The sequence below is a fragment of the Triticum urartu genome, chromosome 6 (genome assembly GCF_003073215.2).
Source record: "Triticum urartu cultivar G1812 chromosome 6, Tu2.1, whole genome shotgun sequence".
Classification (NCBI taxonomy): domain Eukaryota; kingdom Viridiplantae; phylum Streptophyta; class Magnoliopsida; order Poales; family Poaceae; genus Triticum; species Triticum urartu.
In genome coordinates, this window is record NC_053027.1 from 305,369,103 (window position 1) to 305,394,113 (window position 25,011).

The window sequence follows — 25,011 nt, forward strand, 5'->3', positions numbered from 1 at the left end:
GATACCCCGAACAAACCACTCAAAGGATTGTTTTCCACAGTAATAAGTGACAGTAAATTTCAGCACACTATATAAATGTTTCCTTACCAAATTCCACTTACCAATGATGCTTCACTCCCCAACAACGGCGCCAGAAAATAGCCTTGATGACCCACAAGTATAGGGGTTCAATTTTAGCTCTTTTCGATAAGTAAGACTGTCGAACCCAAGGAGGAGCAGAAGGAAATGACAAGTGGTTTTCAGCAAGGTAATGTCTGCAAGTGCTGAAATTGTAAGTAACAGAGTAGTTTGATAGCAAGATATTTTGTAATGAGCAAGTAATGGTAATAGTAACAAAAGTGCAGCAAGGTAGCCAATCCTTTTGAGGAAAAGGACAGGCCAAAACGGTCTCGTATAATAAGCAAAGCGTTCCTGAGGGTACACGGGAATTTCATCTAGTCACTTTCATCATGTTGATTCGATTCGTGTTCGCTACTTTGATAATTTGATATGTGGGTGGACCGGTGCTTACGTGTTGTTATTACTTGAACAAACCTCCTACTTATGATTAACCCCCTCGCAAGCATCCGCAACTACGAGAAAAGTATTAGGGATAAATCCTAACCATAGCATTAAACTTTTGGATCCAATCGATCCCTTACGGAATAGCGCATAAACTAGTGTTTAAGCTTCTGTCACTCTCACAAACCATCATTTAATAACTACTCCACAATGCATTCACTTAGGCCCAAATATGGTGAAGTGTCATGTAGTCGACGTTCACATGACACCACTAAGGGAATCACAACATACATACTATCAAAATATCGAACACATATCAAGTTCACATGATTACTTGCAACATGATTTCTCCGGTGACCTCAAGAACAAAAGTAACTACTCGCAAGTGATAAACATGCTCAAGATCAGAGGGGTATTAAATAGCATAATGGATCTCAACATATAATCTTCCACCGAATAAACCATATAGTAATCAACTACAAGATGTAATCAACACTACTAGTCACCCACAAGCACCAATCTATAGTTCCGGGAACAAGATTGAACACAAGCGATGAACTAGGGTTTGAGATGAGATGGTGTTGTTGAAGATATTGATGGAGATTGCCCTCCCCAAGATGGGAGAGTTGTTGGTGATGATGACGATGATGATTTCCCCCTCCGGAGGGAAGTTCCCCCGGCGAAATCGCTCCGCCGGAGGGCAAAAGTGCTCCTACCCAAGTTCCGCCATGAGACAGTGGCTCTCCATGTAACATCCCAAATTTTCAATTTGGAATGTTATACATTAGATCATCATGCATATCATATTTTCTTGCATTTTCATCGATCCTAGAAATTTCACGCAACTCAAGGACCTTCGGAGAGAGTTGGAGATTTCGTTATTTTCATATTTGAGAGTTTTCTCAAATTTGAAAAGAGGATCATTTGATTTATTTATTTCATCTTCAATTATTTTTTCCAATATCAAAAATATAAGAGAGGGAGTAATATGACTTTCCCAAATTTAGGAAAAATGAAGATTTAATGAATAAATCCAATTTTAGTTTTGCCGGAGTTTTGTTTGCTTTTTATTTGGATAGGGAAAAATGCTTGTTTTCAAAAATTGCATTTTAGGCCCGGAGAAAAGTTCATTTTGTTCGACTCATTTTTCCTTGTTTTGTTTTCCCTCTTTTGCTTGCCCCCTACTCCAAGTAATCCCCCCCACCTATATAAATACACCCCAAACCCCCCCCCCCTCTCCTCACATCAATCCCAAGCCCCTCTCCTCTTTAGCCACGCCCCACCCCGCGCCCCTCACCCGCCGCCGCCGCCCTATAGCCGCCGCCGCCGCCCTATAGCCGCCGCCGCCCTATAGCCGCCGTCGCCGCCGTTCGCCGGAGCCTCGCCGAGGTTGTCCCGTGACGCGTCTCTTTTTCTCCCCTCGGTTCAGTTTTTCTTATAAACCGTTCCGGTTCTTTCTTAACCATTCCGGTTTTCTTTTCCGGTTTCTTTTCCGGTTCTTTGTTTCGTTTTCTTTCCCGAAACCCTAGATCGGTTTTCTTTTCGTTTTTCTTCGGTTTAGTGGTTTAGCGAGCGTTCGCAGGACCGTTCGTCTTAACGAACGTGATCACCGGTTGTTCCCGGTTAACGAACGTCCGTTCATTTAACCGTTCGTCTCTTTCTTTTCGTCAGATTTATTCCGCGATCGTGATCACAGATCCGATCTTCGTTCTAGTCTTTCTTCTCACTCGTTTATCGGAATCAGGTGATTCAAGCGCCTGGAGTTTCATTTCGAAACCGCCGTTCCGTCTAATCAACTTAAACAAGTTTTTGCTACGGAAAAATTTGACCTAGTTTCAACTTGCTAGAACCGAGTTGTTTTCTTCCGCCGTTTGTTTTCCGTTGCTTTGTTCGGTTCGTTCTTTCTTTGCAACCGGAGTTCTTGAGTTGAACTTTCTGGTTCGTTCTCTTGTTCGAGTTTTACCTGTGCATTAGATGAGTACTTATTGTGTGCTTGTTGTTTGTCTGCGATAGATCACCCGGATTGCGCCGCTTGTTACTTCGAAACCCTAGGTCTCGTGGATCATCAGCAAGGCAAGTAACACTTTGATCATACCTTTTCTACAACCCATGTTTTATTGCATTAGATCAATCTTCTCACATTGCATGATTAGGATCTAATTAAATTGTGGGATGGGAAGTAGATGAGGTAGTACCTATCACCTGTATTATTATGAAACCTTTGGGAGTTACTTCTATGTTTGCTTATTATGCCATGCTATGCTAGTAGACGTGGATTGGGTGAGTGATATCCATGACAGATGTGAGATTGATAATTTAATGGTTTATCTAAGGTGGCAACCTAACACACATCTGGGTGGATTGAGGCACCTGATGTCTATCAGGACTTGCCTGTTTTTATTTCGGACCGCCACCCAGGCTCAAAGGGATCATAAGATCTTTCATGCTAGAAACTTCCGTGTGCAGCCACAAGCCATTATGGGCTCTGGCATAGTTGACTAAGTTGTGCGAACTCTTACAGTGGTAGACTAGCAGATGTAGGGGATGTAGGTGTACCGGTCTACCCGATCGTAAGGTGCTAGCGCTTCTGAAAGACTATGTCTCGGTTATCCGTCTTCTCAAACACTATGTAGTGCGGGAAACCAAACGGAGGCGATCGAGTCTTCTGGGGAAAAGTGTGCAAACCTCTGTAGAGTGTACAAACTAATCATGATTAGCCGTGTCCCCGGTTATGGACAACTTGAGTATCTAGTACTTGAATATCATGTGAATCTCAACATGTTACTCTAATTAATGTTGTTGGGTTTTAATTGTTCACTTAATTGGGATCGGAATGCTGTCAACCATTCTTGATGTTTAACAACTACCATGATAGTTAAATAAATTTATTCCTTTGCAGTAGGGAAAAACTAGCTTTACGCAAAACTGTAACCATAGAGCTTTCCACCAGCCATATATGCATGTAGTATAGCTGTTCCATTCCATTACTCTCTATGTGTTACATTGCCAGCATATTCCATGTGCTGACCCGTTTTCGGGCTGTAACTTTTCATGTTGCAGACTTTTCAGACGACGAGTAAGGTGTTTTTAAGTCGTGGTTCTATACTCAGTGATGCCGTTGGAGTTGATGGACCCATTTATCTTCCGAGTCTTCCACTGTTATCTTTATTAGATGGCCTTAAGCCATATTTATTGTAATAAGTTCTCTTTGAGACAACGATGTAATAAGTGTGTGATTTCCACTCTGCTATAAATCCTTCGATGTACTGTGTGGTGTCAGCATTACTGATCCAGGGATGACACCGGAGCACAGAGCACTTGATCCATTCGGGTCGGGTCGCCACAGAGATGGTATCAGAGCACACGCTGACTGTAGGACACGACCACTAAGTTAAAGCCATAGATCACCATTCTCTTCTCATTTTCTAACTCCTCATCTTTTCTACTCTTTTAGGATGACGAACGCGAAGATTAAGTACGCTCAACCGGATGAAGGCACACCATTTGGATTTCACCTGAAGGAAGTCACCAAGTACCTGAACATTGGATTACCAAGCTTCACGGGAACCTTCAACGCCACTCTACCTGAAGAGGAGCGCTGGAAAATTCAAGCTCACGTTCCGGGAAGAACATTCGCGCCAATCACGAAGCCTATAGATAGTGTTTTCAATGCACTAACCTGGAGTCTGGGAAAGAGCATGGCAGCTCATATCACCATGGGACGCATTGGAGAAGTTTATCAAGAAGACCTCAAGGACACTATCTACCAGATTTGCGGATGCCGAGATGAACAATGGGAGTTAGTCAGCACCAAGAAGGATAGATCCATTGCATCTTTCATCCAGGAGTTAAACCAGCACATTCGACGCCACGAGAACCAGATGTGCAATGATATGATAGAGTTGAAGAATGCAAAGGCAAGGATCATCGAGCTAGAAGGAGAACTGAAGTCTACACGCAAGGACTACATGGACGAGATCGTAGCTCTAACAAGACACAATGGCGATCTTAAGCAGGAGATTGAAGAACTCAAGAGGAAGTTAGCATCCAAGGAGGAGGACGAGTACGTCGCATGTCCGGACAACTACATCATCATCGACGACACCGATTCGGATCCAAGTGAACCCGACTTTGAAGACGAAGCTGGAGCAGATATCATGGAGTCTTCCACCGGTTCAAATTTCTAGATGACCACCAGATAGTAGTAGCATTTCCCCCCCCCCCTGTAAACATTATAGTCGAGCACTTTTGCGATAGTTAGACCGTTTGTAAGCCCTTGTTTGATTGAATGAAGTGATTTTGTGTGCATTTGCTCATGTGCATTGGGGTAGTGTTTTCCCTTTAGACCTCACTCTATTCTTAATTCTCGTCTTTTCTAAACCCTCAGATGCCTCCGAGACGTGACAATGGATTCCCACCGGAGCTCACTCAGTTGATCCAGCAGCAGAATCAATTGATGCAGATGTTAGTCCAGAACCAGCAGAACAACAACAACAACAACCCACCACCACCACCACAACCTGCTGACCACTTAGCCCGTTTCCTTAGGCTGAATCCGCCGGTGTTTTCCAGTAGCACCGAGCCAATAGTAGCAGACGATTGGCTCCGCAAGATAGGAAGGGAGTTGACCACTGCAGGATGCACGGATGGTGAGAAAGTGAAGTTTGCCGCTCACCAGCTTGACGGACCCGCGGCAGCATGGTGGGAGAATTTCACAGCCACTTACCCAGTTGACACTGTCACGTGGGATCAGTTTCCGCAAGCTTTCCGCACTGCCCATGTTTTAGCAGGAGCTATGGCCATAAAGAAGCGTGAGTTTCGCAACTTACGCCAAGGAGGAAGGACAGTTGGCCAGTACGTTGACGATTTCAGCAAGTTAGCACGTTATGCCCCATATGACGTTGCTACGGATGCAGCTAAGCAGGAGAAGTTTCTGGAAGGACTGAATGATGAACTAAGCATGCAGTTGATGGTAGCGAGTTTCAACAACTACCAGGAGTTGGTAGATCGTGCCATCATGATTGAAGGGAAGCAACAGCAGATTGAGAACCGCAAGAGAAAATATGGACAGGGGAAGTATAACTCTGGAGCCCAGCAGAAGCCCCGTTTTACCCCTAAACCGGGATTTCAGTTTCAGCACACCCATGGAGGAGGTAGCTCGCACAACCATAATGGCCACAAGAATGGTAATGGGAATGGAGGAAGCAACGGTCAGAACCGGACCACCCCATCAACCCCCGCCAAGAAGGATTTGAGCCACGTCACTTGCCATAAGTGTTCCAAGACCGGACATTATGCCAATGAATGTCCCAAAGGCCAGAATGGAAATGGCAATGGAAGCTCTGGGAAGAAGCCGAACCTTTTCAATAGGGGACAGGTGAACCACGTTAATGTGGAGGAGGTTGAAGATCAACCCGATGCAGTAATCGGTAAGTTTTTGGTTAAGTCATTTACCGCACTCATTCTTTTTGATACTGGTGCATCGCATTCATACATATCAAGGGGATTTGTGGAAAAGTATAGCCTTCCCACTAGGATTCTTAAAACGCCTATGCTAGTAAGCTCGCCAGGAGCAGAGTACATGGCCAGACAAGGATGTTTCCAAGTGCCATTAAGTATAGGAAGGCATGTTTTCCCAACGGATTTAATTATTCTGGAGTCCCAAGGTCTGGATGTGATTCTTGGTATGGATTGGTTGTCGATGTATGGAGGAAACATCGATTGCGCTAGTAAGTCAATTTTGCTTACCACACCAGAAGGAAGAAGGATCAAGTATGTATCCCGGCATGTGCCAAACAGGACACAAGTAAACTGCCTAACATGAGTTGTGCAAGAGGAAGTACCAGTGGTGAAGGATTTTCCTGATGTATTTCCTGAGGAATTGCCAGGCATGCCACCGGATAGAGACATTGAGTTTTTGATTGAGTTATTGCCAGGTACAGGCCCAATATCGAAGCGACCGTACCGGATGCCAGCAAAGGATTTGGTGGAAATTAAGAATCAGATTAAGGAGTTATTGGATAAAGGTTACATTCGCCCAAGTTCTTCGCCTTGGGGATCACCCGTACTTCTAGTGGAAAAGAAGGATGGATCATTAAGGATGGTTGTAGATTATCGGGGATTGAATGAAGTAACCATCAAGAATAAGTACCCACTTCCAATGATCAATGATTTGTTTGATCGGTTGCAAGGAGCTAAAGTGTTTTCCAAGATCGATTTGCAATCAGGGTACCATCAATTGAAGATTCGGGAGCAGGACATACCTAAGATAGCATTCACCACGAGATATGGACTGTATGAGTATACCGTTATGTCATTTGGATTGACTAACGCACCTGCCTATTTTATGAACCTGATGAACAAAGTGTTTATGGAGTTTTTGGATAAGTTCGTCGTAGTGTTCATTGATGACATTCTGGTTTATTCAAAGAATGAAGAGGAGCATAAGGAACATTTGCGTTTGGTTTTGCAGAAACTAAGGGAACATCAGTTATATGCCAAATTCAGCAAATGTGAGTTTTGGTTGAAGGAAGTTGGATTCCTCGGACACGTTATATCCGGAGAAGGTATAGCAGTTGACCCCACTAAGGTTGAGACCGTAACCGAATGGGAAGCACCAACAACAGTTGGAGAGATCCGGAGTTTTCTTGGACTCGCAGGATACTACCGGAGGTTCATTGAGAACTTTTCAAAGATTGCAAAGCCTATGACTGATTTGTTGAAGAAGGATACTAAGTTCAAATGGACTGAGGAATGTGAGGCTAGTTTCCAGGAATTGAAGGAACGTTTGGTTACCTCACCAGTATTGATTTTGCCAGATCAGACCAAGGATTATGAGGTGTATTGCGACACTTCACGTCGAGGACTTGGAGCAGTGCTTATGCAGGAAGGGAGAGTTGTTTCGTATGCTTCACGGCAACTGAAGCCTCATGAGTTGAATTATGCCACGCATGATTTGGAGTTAGCAGCCGTAGTGCATGCGTTGAAAATGTGGAGACATTTCCTCATTGGAAATCATTGTGAGGTGTACACGGATCACAAGAGTTTGAAGTACATTTTCACGCAGAAGGAGTTGAACCTCAGACAAAGGAGATGGTTGGAGCTCATCAAGGATTATGACATGAGATTGCATTACCATCCCAGAAAAGCTAATGTAGTAGCTGACGCATTGAGCCGTAAGAGCCATGTCAATACTCTAATGACGAGGAAAATACCAAAGGAGTTAGCAGAAAACCTTCGTGAGCTATGTTTGGAAATAGTTCCGAGAGGCTATGTAGCAACATTGGAGATTCAGTCAACATTGATGGATAAGATCAGAGAAGCTCAGAAATCTGACAAGGAGATTGCTGCTATAAAAGAGAAATTGAGCGAAGGAAAAGCAAAGGGATTTCGTGAGGATGAGCACGATACCTTATGGTTTGAGGACCGTGTTTATGTGCCCAATGACCCGGAGATCAGGAAGTTGATTTTGCACGAGGCACATGATTCACCTTATTCGATTCACACAGGGAATACCAAGATGTATTTGGATTTGAAGGAAACATTCTGGTGGACCGGAATGAAGAAGGATATTGCAGCATATGTAGCAGTTTGTGACGTATGTCAGAGAGTAAAGGCAGAGTACCAGAAGCCAGGAGGATTGTTACAACCATTGCCGATACCCGAATGGAAGTGGGATAAGATAGGCATGGATTTTATCACGGGACTACCCAGGACGAAATCAGGCTATGACTCGATATGAGTAGTATTTGATCGTTTGACAAAGGTAGCACATTTTATTCCAGTTAAGACCACTTACACCAGTGCTAAGTTGGCAAAGATATACATGACTAGGATCATTTGTTTGCATGGAGTTCCGAGGAGTATCGTATCAGATAGAGGAACCCAATTTACCTCAAATTTTTGGAATCACTTGCATGAAACTTTGGGAACCAAACTAGAGTTCAGCACAGCTTTTCACCCACAGACAGATGGACAGACCGAGAGAGTCAATCAGATTTTGGAAGATATGCTGAGGGCTTGTGCACTAGATTATGGATCTAGCTGGGACGATAACTTGCCGTATGCGGAGTTTTCTTATAACAACAGTTACCAAACCAGTTTGAAGATGGCACCTTTCGAAGCTTTTTACGGAAGGAGGTGCAGGACACCGTTGTCATGGGACGAAGTTGGAGACCGTCAATTCTTTGGACCAGATTTGATTAAGGAGTCTGAACAGAAAGTTAAGTTGATTCGCGATAGGCTCAAGGTAGCCCAGTCCAGGCAGAAGAGCTACGCAGATTCTAAACACAAGGAGACAGTCTACGAAACCGGAGACAGAGTTTACCTTCGAGTATCCCCACTTCGAGGAGTTAAGCGTTTTGGAGTTAACGGAAAGTTAGCACCGCGTTTCGTTGGACCGTATAGGATCTTGCAACGTATGGGAGAAGTCGCTTATAGGTTGGAATAACCAGAGGAGCTGTCAGGAGTTCATGATGTATTCCATGTTTCTCAGCTGAAGAAATGTCATGCCGAGATGGCGGAGGTACCGCTAAGAGATACCGTGCCACTCGAAGGGATTCAGTTGAACGACGACTTAACGTATGAGGAGAAGCCAGTCAAGATTCTCGATTATGCCAGCAGAGTTACCCGTAGCAAGGTTATCAAGTTTTGCAAAGTTCAGTGGAACCACCACTCAGAGGATGAAGCCACCTGGGAAAGAGAAGAAGATTTGCTCAAGGACCACCCTCACCTATTTTCTAGCCAACCCGAATCTCGAGGGCGAGATTCATCTTAAGGGGGATAGGTTTGTAACATCCCAAATTTTCAATTTGGAATGTTATACATTAGATCATCATGCATATCATATTTTCTTGCATTTTGGTCGATCCTAGAAATTTCATGCAACTCAAGGACCTTCGGAGAGAGTTGGAGATTTCGTTATTTCATATTTGAGAGTTTTCTCAAATTTGAAAAGAGGATAATTTGATTTATTTATTTCATCTTCAATTATTTTTTCCAATATCAAAAATATAAGAGAGGGAATAATATGACTTTCCCAAATTTAGGAAAAATGAAGATTTAATGAATAAATCCAATTTTAGTTTTGCCGGAGTTTTGTTTGCTTTTTCTTTGGATAGGGAAAAATGCGTGTCTTCAAAAATTGCATTTTAGGCCCGGAGAAAAGTTCATTTTGTTCGACTCATTTTTACGAGTCGGGGAAAATTTACTTTAGAGATTTTGGAGTTCGTTTAGATTTTCTTTCTTTTGTTTTTCTGCGCGCGTAACCGATTTAAAAAAAAAGAGCAGCGCCCCGCCTGGGCCAAAGGCCCAGCCAGCCGGCCGCCTCCCCAGCCAGCGCGCGCGCCAGGCGCAGCGCCAGGCCGCCGCCTCCCTCGCTCTAGGCCGAGTCCCAGAGGGACTCTAGGCCGGTTAGCCCCCCCCCCTTTTCCTTGTTTTGGTTTCCCTCTTTTGCTTGCCCCCTACCCCAAGTAATCCCCCCACCTATATAAATACACCCCCAACCCCCCCCCCTCTCCTCACATCAATCCCAAGCCCCTCTCCTCTTTAGCCACGCCCCACCCCGCGCCCCTCACCCGCCGCCGCCGCCCTATAGCCGCCGCCGCCCTATAGCCGCCGTTCGCCGGAGCCTCGCCGAGGTTGTCCCGCGCCGCGTCTCTTTTTCTCCCCTCGGTTCAGTTTTTCTTATAAACCGTTCCGGTTCTTTCTTAACCGTTCCGGTTTTCTTTTCTGGTTTCTTTTCCGGTTCTTTGTTTCGGTTTTCTTTCCCGAAACCCTAGATCGGTTTTCTTTTCGTTTTTCTTCGGTTTAGTGGTTTAGCGAGCGTTCGCCGGACCGTTCGTCTTAACGAACGTGATCACCGGTTGTTCCCGGTTAATGAACGTCCGTTCGTTTAACCGTTCGTCTCTTTCTTTTCGTCGGATTTATTCCGCGATCGTGATCTCAGATCCGATATTCGTTCTAGTCTTTCTTCTCGCTCATTTATCGGAATCAGGTGATTCAAGCGCCTGGAGTTTCGTTTCGAAACCGCCATTCCGTCTAATCAACTTAAACAAGTTTTTGCTATGGAAAAATTTGACCTAGTTTCAAGTTGCTAGAACCGAGTTGTTTTCTTCCGCTGTTTGTTTTCCGTTGCTTTGTTCGGTTTGTTCTTTCTTTGCAACCGGAGTTCTTAAGTTGAACTTTCTGGTTCGTTCTCTTGTTCGAGTTTTACCTGTGCATTAGATGAGTACTTATTGTGTGCTTGTTGTTTGTCTGTGATAGATCACCCGGATTGCGCCGCTTGTTACTTCGAAACCCTAGGTCTCGCGGAACATCAGCAAGGCAAGTAACACTTTGATCATACCTTTTCTACAACCCATGTTTTATTGCATTAGATCAATCCTCTCACATTGCATGATTAGGATCTAATTAAATTGTGGGATGGGAAGTAGATGAGGTAGTACCTATCACCTGTATTATTATGAAACCTTTGGGAGTTACTTCTACGTTTGCTTATTATGCCATGCTATGCTAGTAGACGTGGATTGGGTGAGTGATATCCATGACAGATGTGAGTTGATAATTTTAATGGTTTATCTAAGGTGGCCACTTAAACACACATCTGGGTGGATTGAGGCACCTGATGTCTATCAGGACTTGCCTGTTTTATTTTGGACCGCCACCCAGGCTCAAAGGGATCATAAGATAATTCATGCTAGAAACTTCCGTGTGCAGCCACATGCTACTATGGGCTCTGGCATAGTTGACTAAGTTGTGCGAACTCTTACGGGGTGGACTAGCAGATGTAGGGGTTGTAGGTGGTACGGTCTACCCCACATGTAAGGTGCTAGCGCTTCTGAAAGACTATGTCTCGGTCATCCGTTTCTCAAACACCATGTAGTGCGAGAAAACAAACGGAGGCGATCGAGTCATGTGGGGAAAAGTGCGCAAACGTCTGCAGAGTGTACAAACTAATCATGATTAGCCGTGTCCCCGGTTATGGACAACTTGAGTATCTAGTACTTGAATATCATGTGAATCTCAACATGTTACTCTAATTAATGTTGTTGGGTTTTAATTGTTCACTTAATTGGGATCGGAATGCTGTCAACCATTCTCGATGTTTAACAACTACCATGATAGTTAAATAAATTTATTCCTTTGCAGTAGGGAAAAACTGGCTTTACGCAAAACTGTAACCATAGAGCTTTCCACCAGCCATATATGCATGTAGTATAGCTGTTTCATTCCATTACTCTCTATGTGTTACATTGCCAGCATATTCCATGTGCTGACCCGTTTTCGGGCTGCAACTTTTCATGTTGCAGACTTTTCAGACGATGAGTAAGGTGTTTTTAGGTCGTGGTTCTATACTCAGTGATGCCGTTGGAGTTGATGGACCCATTTATCTTCCGAGTCTTCCGCTGTTATCTTTATTAGATGGCCTTAAGCCATATTTATTGTAATAAGTTCTCTTTGAGACAACGATGTAATAAGTGTGTGATTGCCAATCTGCTATAAATCCTTTGATGTACTGTGTAGTGTCAGCATTACTGATCCAGGGATGACACCGGAGCACAGAGCACTTGATCCATTCGGGTCGGGTCGCCACACTCCATCCCGAAAGTCCTCTCCTTATTTTCTTTCTAGGTCAAAATGACTTATATACCAGAAGAGGGGCACCAGAGGTGGGCCTGGGTGAGCACAACCCACCAGGGCACGCTTGGGCTCCCTTGCGCGCCCAGGTGGGTTGTGCCCACCTGGTACTTATTTGCTCCAATATTCTTCATATATTCCATAAAAATTCTCTGTGAAGTTTCAGCTTGTTTGGAGTTGTGCAGAATAGGTAGCCTGACGTAGCTTTTCCAGGTCATGTTTTCCAGCTGACGGAATTCTCCCTCTTTGTGTGTACCATGCAAATTATGAGAGAAAAGGCATTAGAATTACTCCAAAAACTGTTATTATATATGCATAAAAACATCATAAATAACAGTAGGAAAACATGATGCAAAATGGACGTATCACCCCCTGGCTGCCTCTTCCCCCCTCCAACCTATATATATGTGGGAGGGGGCACCTAGAGGACACACAAACATTTGTTAGTCGTGTGTGGTGCCCCCCTCCACAGTTTACGCCTTTGGTCATATTGTCGTAGTGCTTAGGAAAAGCCTTGCGCAGATCACATCACCATCACCGTCACCATGTCGTCGTGCTAACGAAACTCTCCCTCGACACTTTGTTGGATCAAGAGTTCGAGGGATGTCATCGAGATGAATGTGTATAGAACTCGGAGGTGTCATACATTCGGTGCTTGATCGGTTAGAATGAGAAGAAGTTCGACTACATCAACCGCGTTGTCAAATGCTTATGCTTTCGGTCTATGAGGGTACGTGGACACACTCTCCCCCTCTCGTTGCTATACATCTCCTAGGTAGATCTTGCGTGAGCGTAGGAATTTTTTTGAAATTGCATGCTACGTTTCTCTACATTTATGATGAGATCTATGTTTTTATCCATGAAAGTCATTTGAGTCTTTTGATCTCTTATATGCATGATTACTTATAGCCTCGTAATTCTTCTTCGAATCTTTGGTTTAGTTAGGCCAACTAGATCGATTTTTCTTGCCATGGGAAGAGGTGCTTTGTGATGGGTTCGATCTTACGGTGCTTGATCCCAGTGACAGAAGGGGAACCGACATGTATTTATCGTTGCTATTAAGGATAACAAGATGTGGTATATTTCTACATCAATAGATCTTGTCTACATCATGTCATCGTTCTTATTGCATTACTCTGTTTCTTCATGAACTTAATACACTAGATGCATGCTAGATAGCGGTCGATGTGTGTAGCAATAGTAGTAGATGCATGCAGGAGTCGGTCTACTAATCTTGGACGTGATGCCTGTATAATGATCATTGCCTAGAAATCGTCATGATTATTTGAAGTTCTATCAATTGCCCAACAGTAATTTGTTTACCCACCATATGCTTTTTTTCTCGAGAGAAGCCACTAGTGAAATCTATGCCCCCAGGTCTCCTCTTTATTATATTTTCCTTCAAGATCTATTTTTATTTGATTTTATTTTCATATATATTAATCCAAAAACACAAAAATACCTTGCTGCAATTTATTGTTATTTATTTTATCTCGCGTTCCCGCAAGATTTATTTATCCAATCTACTACAATTTTACCTATCTTTTACCCGGGAGGGATTGACAACCCCTCTTTTACGTCGGGTTGCGAGTATTTGTTCTTTGTGTGCAGGTGCCATTCACGTAGTGTTGCGTGGTTCTCCTACTGGTTCGATAACCTTGGTCTCATCACTAAGGGAAATACCTATCGTTGTTGTGCTGCATGATCTCTTCCTCTTTGGGGAAATACCGACGTAGTTCAAACCACAATCAGGGTCTTCGGCCTGCCGGCCTATCCCTTGTGGGCCAGACTATTGGACCGCATTGCCAATACTAGGAGGCCGAACTATGAGGAGACCCCATATCTAGACAGGAAGCTTTTTGGTGCCTTGGTGTGTCCTCCAAGTCAAGATAAGAAGATTCGGCGTGTTTATTCCTTTCTAGCAACCAACCATGTGTAACCCTAGTACCCCTGGTATCTATATAAACCAAGGGGTTTAGTCTGTAGAGGCTGTAAAAAAACATCATCCTACTAGTCTAGGATTTAGTTTATCTAATCTCGTGGTAGATTGACTCTGTAACCATCTTATACCCATCAATATAATCAAGCAGGACGTACCTCTTAGAGAGGGTCTGAACTTGGGTAAACACCGTGTCCCTCGTCCCTTGTTCCCCATTGATCCAAGATCCAAAGCTCGGGACCCCTACCCGAGATCCGCTGTTTTTGACATCGATACCCTGTTCGGAACAATTGTCGTCCCCAACGAAGAACTCAGACAGTCCCATACCTGAACTATGACAAACAATACGTTTGCGGTCGTGAGACCAATATAGGAAATATGTGAACATGAAAAATAAGGAGGTCAGTGATACGATTAATCTTATTTAGTAGTCCTCATGTCTCCGCGTAAGCCCAAATAATCATGCGATTACTTGCTCACTGGAAAATATTTCTTCTCAGCTGTACCATGGCCAATGAACGGAGAACAATTGCAGGAGAACATATATATCACGGTATAGTGACTAGCGAAGAGATGCTAGTGGCAGTATATCTCTAGGTCAAAGGAACAGAGTGCAAGTTGCATGACTTAGCACAGCAACAGAATAAGAACAAAGGGATTGCTACTTGCCTGACCAGCAGTACCTGTCTACCAGAAGGTCTCTATGAAGAACGCCAATGGGACCTCCAATTTTTTCTCCCAATAGGCGACTCTGACTAGTGTGTTGATGGTCCTATGCTACATCACCTGATCGCCTTATATACTGGTAAAAAGTGAGTAGCTCCTTGTGAACGTATTAATCACCGTCCAGCAGCCACCATGTTGAGCTGTAGCTCCTACTCGCTCCAAAGGATAAGCTAGTGCCCCTTTGCTTCACCTAATGGCTAGTTCGATGCATCTACTAGCTCATGCATGCATACATTTCTAACCAGTCAAATGACACGTACATTCTATCTCCCAAGGAATAAGACATGTATCCATGCAACAAGCCTTCCCATCACCACATGCAAAAATATCTATTGTCCTAGACGGTAGTACAGTGTAGTACAAGAGCTGGCTGGCCTGTCGAGAGAAGGAAACGCAGCTAACCAAGCTAGCCAGCAGGCTACTCGTACATGCATTAAGGCAACTGGGTGACAACATGGATGCTGCATGCATGCGGTGCATTGAGTAGGCACGATGGATGTGGTGCATGCCTTGCATTGGTACATGCAGATGAATGTAATACTCCACCATCTTACACAAAGAAAATCTACTAATTATTAGTATGCACAGGTCTTAAGATATTGATTCAATCCAAAACTATTAATAAATACTAGCATACTTGAGCTCTTAGAAAAATGATAGTTAGGCAAAAATAATTCTAGATGGCAACCAATGCATTTTAATTATTCTTAAGTAACACACGGGTGTTACAGTCCATGCACAGGAGACCGGTTCTGCGACTGACATGTAACTTGTATTGCATAAAGCGGTTGGTGGGTGTTTGTCTCTCCCTCTATAGTTAAAATCTGATTTGACAATGGCGGTCTTGAAAAAGGTAAAAGGCAACTTGTATATCACCGTTGTGGCTTTGTGTAATTAAGAATGATTCTTATACGTTTCACTTAGAAGCCACGTAAAATTTGCAAGAACAAAGTAGAGGATGTCTAACTTGGTTTTGCAGGGCATGTGATGTGGTATGACCAAGATATGATGTGATATATACGATCTATGTGATGATCATGTTTTGTAATCTTTCACGACTTGCATGTTGATGAGTACGATAACCAGTAGGAGCCATATGGTTTTCTAAATATTTTTGTATGACCTGTGTGTCAATGTTTAGACGCCACGTAATTGCTTTACTTTATCATTGTGAGTTAACAACAATTGTAGATGCAATAGTTGATGGATAAAACTATATGACGACACCAAGGACCTAGGTGCCATGCTGGTGGTGATGGAGATGATGTTAGTGCTTTGGAGATGGTGATCAAAGGCACAAGAAGAAAAAGGTCATATCATGTCATATATTACTTGCATGTGATGTTTGTCCTTTTATGTGTCTTGTTTTGCTTAGATCTCAATGGTAGCATTATAAGATGATTCCTCACACTTAATATCAATATAAAAGTTTTCTTCCATATTATGCATCATTGTGAAAATTCATCATCTTGAAGCACCTCGTGATGATCGGGTGTGATAAATTCTACGTGCACATACAACGGGTATAAGGCAGTTTTACACATGCACAAATACTTTGGTTAACTTGACGAGCCTAGTATGTGCTGACATGGACCCGGAACACATAGAACCGAAAGTTTTAAACATGAGTCATATGGATGATACGATCAACAAGTTGATGTTCAGCATTGAAACTACTTGATCTCATGTGATGGTCGAACTTGGTTTAGTGAATTTGGATCATGTATCACTAAACAATTTGAGGGATATTGATTTTAGTGGGAGTTCATTAGTAATTTGATTAAATTGAACTAATGATATTATCATGAACATATTTTAAATGTCTTTGCAAATATGTTGTGGACAATGGCTCGTGTTGTAGCTCTGCTCAATTTTAATGCGTTCCTAGATAAAGAAACACTAGAAGATGATGGAAGAAACTTAGCAGGCTGACCCCGTAATCTCAAGATTATCCTCACTGCTACACATAAGGGTTATATTCTTGATGCACTGCTTGGTGCGCCACCCCCTCCCGAGACATCCGTAGATGTTGTGAACATCTGGCAGACATGGGCCGGTGACTATTCGATAGTTTAGTGCGCCTTGCGGTACAGCTTAGAGAAAAGGCTCCAAAAAAAGTTTTAAGCGGCACGGGGCATATGAGATGATTCAGGAACTGCAAATGGTGTTTCACACTTCACCCTTGTGGAGAGGTATGATGCATCAGACAAGTTCTTTATGAAAGTGCGTTATATCGACTAGAGGGGGTGAAATAGGCAATTTTTATGAAATTCTTCACCGAGGAATTTGCCGGTGAGGAAATTCCTTAGCGAAGAACTACTAGCAGCGGAATAAGTACTCAAAGGTAAACATAACAGAATACAAGCATAGTCATCATGATGAAATGAAGACAGGCACAGAGTACAGGAAGCTTAATCACGGGATAACATAGGATGAAGACAAACAGACTAAAGAAATTGAACTGGGGAAATTGAGAAAGTCTTCAGTCAAAGTCTTCAAACATAGATATGAACAAACACACAGCACAGTTATGAGGAAATGAAAGAGTTGAGGAAATAGAACCAGTAAGCTCGGTGAAGACAATGATTTGGTAGACCAGTTCCAACTGCTGTCTCAGTTGTATGTCTGGTTGGAGCGGCTAAGTATTTAAACTCGAGGACACATAGTCCCGGACACCCAGTCAAGGACACTTAGTCCAAGACACCCAGTCCTCACCGTATTCTACTTGAACTAAGGTCACACAGACCTCGTCCAATCACTCGTGGTAAGTCTTCAGGCGACTTCCAAACCTTCACAAACTTGGTCACTCAGCGATCCACAATTCCTCTTGGATGCTCTAGACCATGACGCCTAACCGTCTGGAAGAAGCACAGTCTTCAAAGGTAACAAGCGTCGGATCCACTCAGGATCAATCTCTTCAGTGATGCTCAATCACTTGGGGTTTGTAGGTGTTTGGGTTTTGGATTTTTGGTTTTTCCTCACTTGATGATTTTCGCTCAAAGTCCTCGAAGGATGGGTTGCTCTCAAATGACAAGTGTCAGTTTCTCTCGGAGCAGCCAACCAGCTAGTGGTTGTAGGGGGCGGCTATTTATAGCCTAGGGAGCAGCCCAACATGATAAGACATAAATGCCCTTCAATGATATGACCGTTAGGTGGATAGATATTTTGGGACAGCTGGCGCATAGCACAGCAACGGTCGGAATTTTGAGTAGTAGAATCCTCAGGGCTATCATGTTCCTCACTATGTAGGCAATCCACACTGGCGAATTCCTAACTCCTTAGTCAGGACAAATTCCTCAGAGACCAGAAGAACTTCGTCTCTGTCACTGAAGAAATTGACTGATCTGTAAGAGATTTCCAATGGCTTCACTCGAAGGGATTGGTAGGTGTAGGATTTTGAGTTGAGCATCACATGGAAATTTTTCCTTAGTATTTCCTCGACCCCCTTTAACAGTACGGTGTTTCCTATGACTCAAGAAAGAGAAAAAACAAAACTATGAAAACAAAAGTCTTCAAGCTTCATATTCCTCGCATGAATATCAAGTCTTCACGGACACACCAATTTCTTCACTTTAAAAGTCTTCATGAAAGTCTACAGAAATACCAAAATCTTCAGTCGAAGATGTTTATTTTTAGGGGTCGACTTTTCCTGTAAATATCAAACTCCTCATAGACTTATAGACCTGTGTACACTCACAAACGCATTAGTCCCTTAACCTATAAGTCTTCAATACACCAAAATCACTAAGGGGCACTAGATGCACTTACAATCTCCCCCTTTTTGGTGATTGATGACAATATAGGTTAAGTTTTCAACGGGGATAAACATATGAAGTGTAACTACTGATATTGAGGAATTTGATTGCAAGATATAGAAGAACTCCCCCTGAAGATGTGCATAGTGAGGAATTTTCTTTTGAAGCAATGCACACTTGAAGAGTTGAATCATGGAGATCTCCCCCCTATATCTTGTAATTCATAAACGCATTTAACATATAATATGAAGAATTTGAAATGCATGATGAAATATGGTGCCTGATGAAATTCAGCATGCGTGCAATAATATTTAACGAGGAATAAGCATGCAGAATAGTGCATCAAAAGTATCAGAGCACAGTGCATCAAAAGTATCAGAGCACCATCGGGTTTAAGATTACAACTCGATCCAATAAAGTTTCAGAAGAACGAGAGTTGTAACTTTAGCAAAACAAACGCCCATATAGTAGACCCGCTTGAAGACAAACTCATATTTCTCCCCCTTTGTCATCAAATGACCAAAGGATCGAAAATGAGGACTAACGCCCCTGAAGATAATCATGTTGATGAAGGAGCGCCAGCGTTGTTGGGGTCGTTTGTGGATGTAGGGCCTGCCGCAGTGTCGTCCAAATCTTCATGTTCATCAGTGTCGCGTGATGAAGAAAATGAGCTGGCCACCAGAGAAGGAACTTGGACCTTCTTGAATTTCTTCGGTGGAGGTGCAGACCAGTCAAAATCTTCTTTGAGACCCATGTTCTTCAGATCTTCTTCACCATATAGATGTGACAGGATTGCCCAGGTGCGACCGAAGACTTGATGGAGGTAGTAGTGGTTTTTCTTCACTGCATTGTGTGTGGTAGTCATGTTGTGAAGAAGTGAACCAAACTGACGCTTAACCCATTTGTGATTTCGATCCACCTTCTGGTGAAGACTAAGCAGAAGATCACGGTCAGTCATCACGCGCGGAGCAGTGGCTTGAGAAGTGGACTTAGGTGCATTGGCAAAGTCATGTGTGGAAGAGTCATCATTGGTGGAATAAGATGCAGCTTTGCGAAACTGACCATCCAATGGACGAATGCCTTCATCAATTACAGCTGGTGCCTTGCCCTTTCCATCAACTGAGGAATATGTCTGCTTGAGGACTTCAATTGGGGGCAAGTAGCTGAGGTGATTCTAGAAATCAGCTTTGTAGTTGAGTGAAGACCTTGTCCTGAGGAATCTCATAATCCAAGGTGCATAAGGCTTCAGCTCAAACGGAGACAGTGCAATATTGGCCATAATCCTCATGAGGAAATCGTGATAATTGACAGGAATGCCATGAACGATGTTGAATACCAGATTCTTCATGATGCCAACAATTTCCTCATCAGATGAGTCGTGGCCTTTGATAGGACTGATTGTCCTCGTAAGAATACGATAGACAGTTCTGGGCACGTACAACAATTTCTTCATGAGGAATTTGGTTCTTGGTGCTTGACCTGGCTTCAAAGGTTTCATCAGCACCTGCATATAATAATGTGTGAGCTCAGGTTCACTGTAGATGCAGCGAGCTTCTTCAAGGGGAAGACTGAGTGGTAGAGCACGAAGCAATTCAGAGGCTGGTGCAGTGTAGTGAGTGTTTTTAGACATCTAGTCCGGCACCCATGAATTCACATCTTCAGCATCTCCGGTGATGTGCAGTGTTGCATAGAATTGAAGAATCAGTTCTTCATTCCAATCACAGATGTCAGAGCAAAAGTTGAGCAGTCCAGCGTCGTGAAGAACACTAAGGACTGGTGCGAAGCACGGCAGAGATTCCATATCCATGTGAGGAATATGCTCATGGTAGAAAATCTTCTCCTTGTTGAACAACACTGAGGAATAGAAATTGGCTTGACTGGCAGTCCAGAAACGCCTCTTCCTAATGCGAGTAGAGTCATATGGGTTGTAATCTTCGAAGAATACGTGCTCGCCGAAGAAATCATCAGCCTTGAACTTTTTCTTGCGTGAGAATGGATCCTTTGGCTTCGGCAGAGGAGTGTCTGTGAGTTGCATCACGACCTCAGGAATCTCAATCGCAGGTTCTTCGGGCTGAGGAATTTCTGGTTCCTCCTCAGTGGCAGTCAGCATAGTTTCTTGTTCAGCAGTGGCAGTTTCATCAGCACTAGTGGCTGGAATTTCCTCATGGACAGATGCAGTGGGATGAGTTTCTTCAGAGCCCATGTGAACAGTTTGTGTGGGCGACTGAGGAATTTGCTGTAGAGGGCTGAACATTGGAGAGTTTGGATGCTGACTTTCCCAGAATTCATCACTGATTACGGGTGTGGAGCAGCCAATGTCCACATCATCATCTTCCATTTCTTCAATGCCAGCCTCTTCAGCTATGAACTGAGGCACAGGCGAGGAGATGATAGGTGTTGAAGGGATCGTATCCACTTCAATTTCTTCATCCAATGGTTCAGACAAAGCAGCAGAAGGAGTTTCTTCATCAGATCCACTGGGGATCACATATTCTTCATCAAAAGTAACAAGGTCCTTTGATGGCCTGGTTGACATGGGAACATCATCAATCGGTTTTGCAAATGAGCTTGTCATAGGCTTCATTTTCTTCGGAGCTGAAGAATCTAAAGCAGCTGATGCTTTCCTTTTCTTCACTGCAGCACGCTTTGCAGCCTTGGTCTTCTTCACATCCAATGCAGATGGAAGGATTGAAGTTGAAGTTGGTGCAGGAGCAGCTGAGGAATCTGGTTGATTTTCTTCAGGTACAATTGATGCAGTTGCCCTGAGTTCTTCAGTTTCTTCAGGCACACCACTAGTGGGTGCCCTGGCAATTTCTTTAGTGGCTGGAATGCAGTCATTAGCCCTGGAGCTCACATTATCTTCAGCAGCCTGATTATCATCAGCGGTGCTGGCATTTTCTTCAGTAGGCTGAGCAGATGCTTCAGCCTGAGGAATTTCCTGTTGCGTTGGGGCTGCAACATTGGAAGTGAAGTTATCCGCAAGTTTCACAAAACGAACCTTGGCTCCAAGCCAATCAGCGTGATATAGTTCAAAGTCATCATTGAGTTTCTTAATCTCAGTCTGAGTAGTGACAAGTTCTTCAGTTGTCATAGAGACAATGTTTTTCTTCAGATAGCACACTTTCTTGTACTACGCTTTCTTGATTTGCCTGACTTGCCTGTCTCTGGTGATTTCTGCAAGGTCATCATCATTAGCTTCATCTTCATCAGACAACACTTGGAAAGCGACATGCTTCTTTTAAGGACTTGGGCGTGGACCTCGTTCAGCAGTGGCCTTTGTCTTCAGCAGTGAGGGGCCAGCTGAGGAACTTGGTGCAGCTGAGGAACTAGCTGAGACACCTGAGGCAATGGAGATGCTGGCAGTCCTTTAGCACAAAGTGAGATGCACAGGTGCTGAGGATTTGGTCGGAACAGCTAAAGGCTTTGGCGGAGGAGCTGAGGACTTTGGAGGAATAGGAGCAGCATGAGGAATTGGCCATGAGGGCTTTGATGATTCTGGCCGTGAGGGCAATGCCGAGGAAGCACTTGGCTTGTGTGCAGACTTCTTTGACATAGCCTTCTTTGGCTTGACAGCAAGGACCTTAGTAGAGGCAGCAGCAGCAGCAGAGACTTCATTGAATTTCCTCACTGCTTCTTTGGCTTGCTTAGCCAACTTGGTTTGGCGCTTGGCCCATTCATCAGGATAGTCCTCACCGCGCTTGAGGCTAGTGGGATCTGCTATTTGGCCAGGTGCTAATGGAGCTCTTGGGCATGGAGGATTGAGTGCGAATTTCTTCATGTACTTAGGAGTGACATATCTGTACTCCCTCCATTCTCTTGCCCATCTCCTCTTATCTTCTGAATGCGCACTTTGCGCTCATTCTTGGTTTCCTTCGTAGGTGTGCAGTACCCAGCATATATGTCATCAGGGATTTCAAACGCTGTATTTACCTCAGGCCTCATTCCTCCCTTCTGTGGCCTTTTACCATCAGCCATTTTCTTCAGTTGAGGAATTTGAACAATCGAATTCTATGAAGAAGTATGCAACTTTTTTTCGAGGAACGCTACAAATGAGTTAAGTTGATGAGAACCTAGTGATTCAGTAGCTGACATGTGTACCTGTGAACAGAGTATAGTTACGAGGAATTTGGAGAGGTCATATGCGTTCTCAGAAGGTTTTTCAAAATGAACAGGTTTGAGGAATTTGACCAGATGAGTCTTGAAGATTTTCACTAAGCGTTCTTTGTCTTAGGTTCCAGAGTTGTATAGATCGAAGATCCACACAATTGAGGAATCTTGAAGAAAAATGATGCTTAGAGAAACAAATCAAGAACAGATGACTCGTGAGGTGTTCAGTGTGTGAAGATATGAAGAAAAACACTTTTGAAGATTTTGTAGATAATCATTGGAATCAACGAGGGCAGTAAAAGTAACTTTTAATTACCCTGGACGAAGAACACGACGAACTAGAGTGAGGAGATGTGAAGTTCGTCTGTGCAGATCTTCCACGCCCTAACTCGGCGGAGGAAGACGGCTACGGCGGCAGCGGAGTGAAGATGTCTATGGTCGGCGCAAGTACGTCGGCGACGAGGTTGAGGCAGTGAAGCTCTTCCTCACCGGCGGCGATGAAGTAGCAACGGCGCTAGGGTTTGAGAAGCTCAAGCTGGAGAGAGAGGTCGAGCGGAGTAAAAGAAGTGAAGGAGGGGTATTTATAGCCACGGTGAAAACTACTCACCCGAAGAAATTGGACGAACGTGCCCCTGACCCTTCTCATTCTCATGACATGTGTCACCCACATAGTGAGAGGTGGAGGTCGTGTTAGATCGTGGGTGAGTGGATAAGTGTATCGTGGGATGCGGAACGGTTTGAGAGGCAAGACCGAAAATTTCGATAAGATAGGTTTTAAAGTTCTGTTCGCAATTTCTTCAGCTGACAAGGACACAGAGAAGATTTTGAACGAGTTTCAAATAGAACGCACATGAAGAATTTGTGAACAGATTGGGTTGAGTATAGCATAGAGGGGAAGGGTCCGATCACATTCACTTAGCAGAAAACCAACTTGAAGAAATAGCAATAAGTGAATGCTGTAGAGGACATAAACTCATATATATATAGCCAATGAAGAAAAATGACGGAACCAGTGAAGACTATGCAAAGTTGAAGAATATGAATAATTTGAGGAATTTCAACTTTTGGTGGTGGCGTGACCCACCGTATAAGAATGATGATTTCAGACACTGCGTACAATTATCGTAGGGTTCTGAGAATCAAATTCTTCATTAATTTCTTCACACTAAGTGTGTTATTCTTCATTGATTGAAGAAAAACGTTTCTTCATGTGCTGCACATCTAAGTCATCAATTTTGCATAAGTGTTAGGATGAGTGTCCTTTTCACAGAACATTCGAAGATTCTAGGATATTTAGCTCACACCGCAACTTGCTAAATCTCTTCTCATCTAAGGGCTTTGTGAAGATATCGGCTAGCTGTTCTTCAGTCTTCACATGCTCAATAGAAATGTCGCCCTTCAACACATGATCACGAAGAAAATGATGACGAATCTGAATGTGCTTTGTCTTCGAGTGCTGAACTGGGTTGTGAGAAATCTTGATGGCACTCTCATTGTCACAGAAGAGAGGCACATTCTTCATGTTGACGCCGTAGTCCTTGAGAGTTTGCTTCATCCATAGCAATTGGGCACAACAAGAACCAGCGGCAATGTACTCAGCTTCAGCAGTAGATAGTGATACGCAGTTCTGTTTCTTCGAGGACCAACAGACCAAAGATCATCCGAGGAAATGACATGTACCAGATGTTGACTTGCGATCCACATGATCACCAGCATAGTCAGAGTCAGAATATCCAACAAGATCAAAAGTCGTGCCCTTGGGGTACCATAATCCAAGTGTTGGTGTGTGAGCTAGATATCGAAGAATATGCTTCACAGCCTTATGGTGTGATTCCTTCGGTGCAGCTTGAAATCGGGCACACATGCAAACACTAAGCATTATATCTGGCCTAGATGCACATAAGTATAATAAGGAACCTATCATGGAGCAGTATACCTTATGATCGAAGTCAATAGCATTTTCATCGGTGCACAGATGGCCATTTGTGGGCATAGGAATTTTGATGCCTTTGCAATCTTGCATGCCGAATTTCCTCAGTACATCCTTGAGGTATTTCTCCTGAGATATGAATATGCCATTGTGTTGTTGACGAATTTGAAGACCTAAGAAGAATTTCAACTCTCCCATACTAGACATTTGATATTCTTCACTCATTATATAGGCAAATTCATCACTATAACGTTGGTCAGTACAGCCAAAGATAATATCATCAACATATATTTGGCACACAAACAATTCACCATCATAAGATTTAGTGAAAAGAGTAGGGTCGAGTGAACCGGGTTTGAAGCCTTTCTTCATGAGTAGTTCCTTCAAGGTATCATACTAAGCCCGTGGGGCCTGCT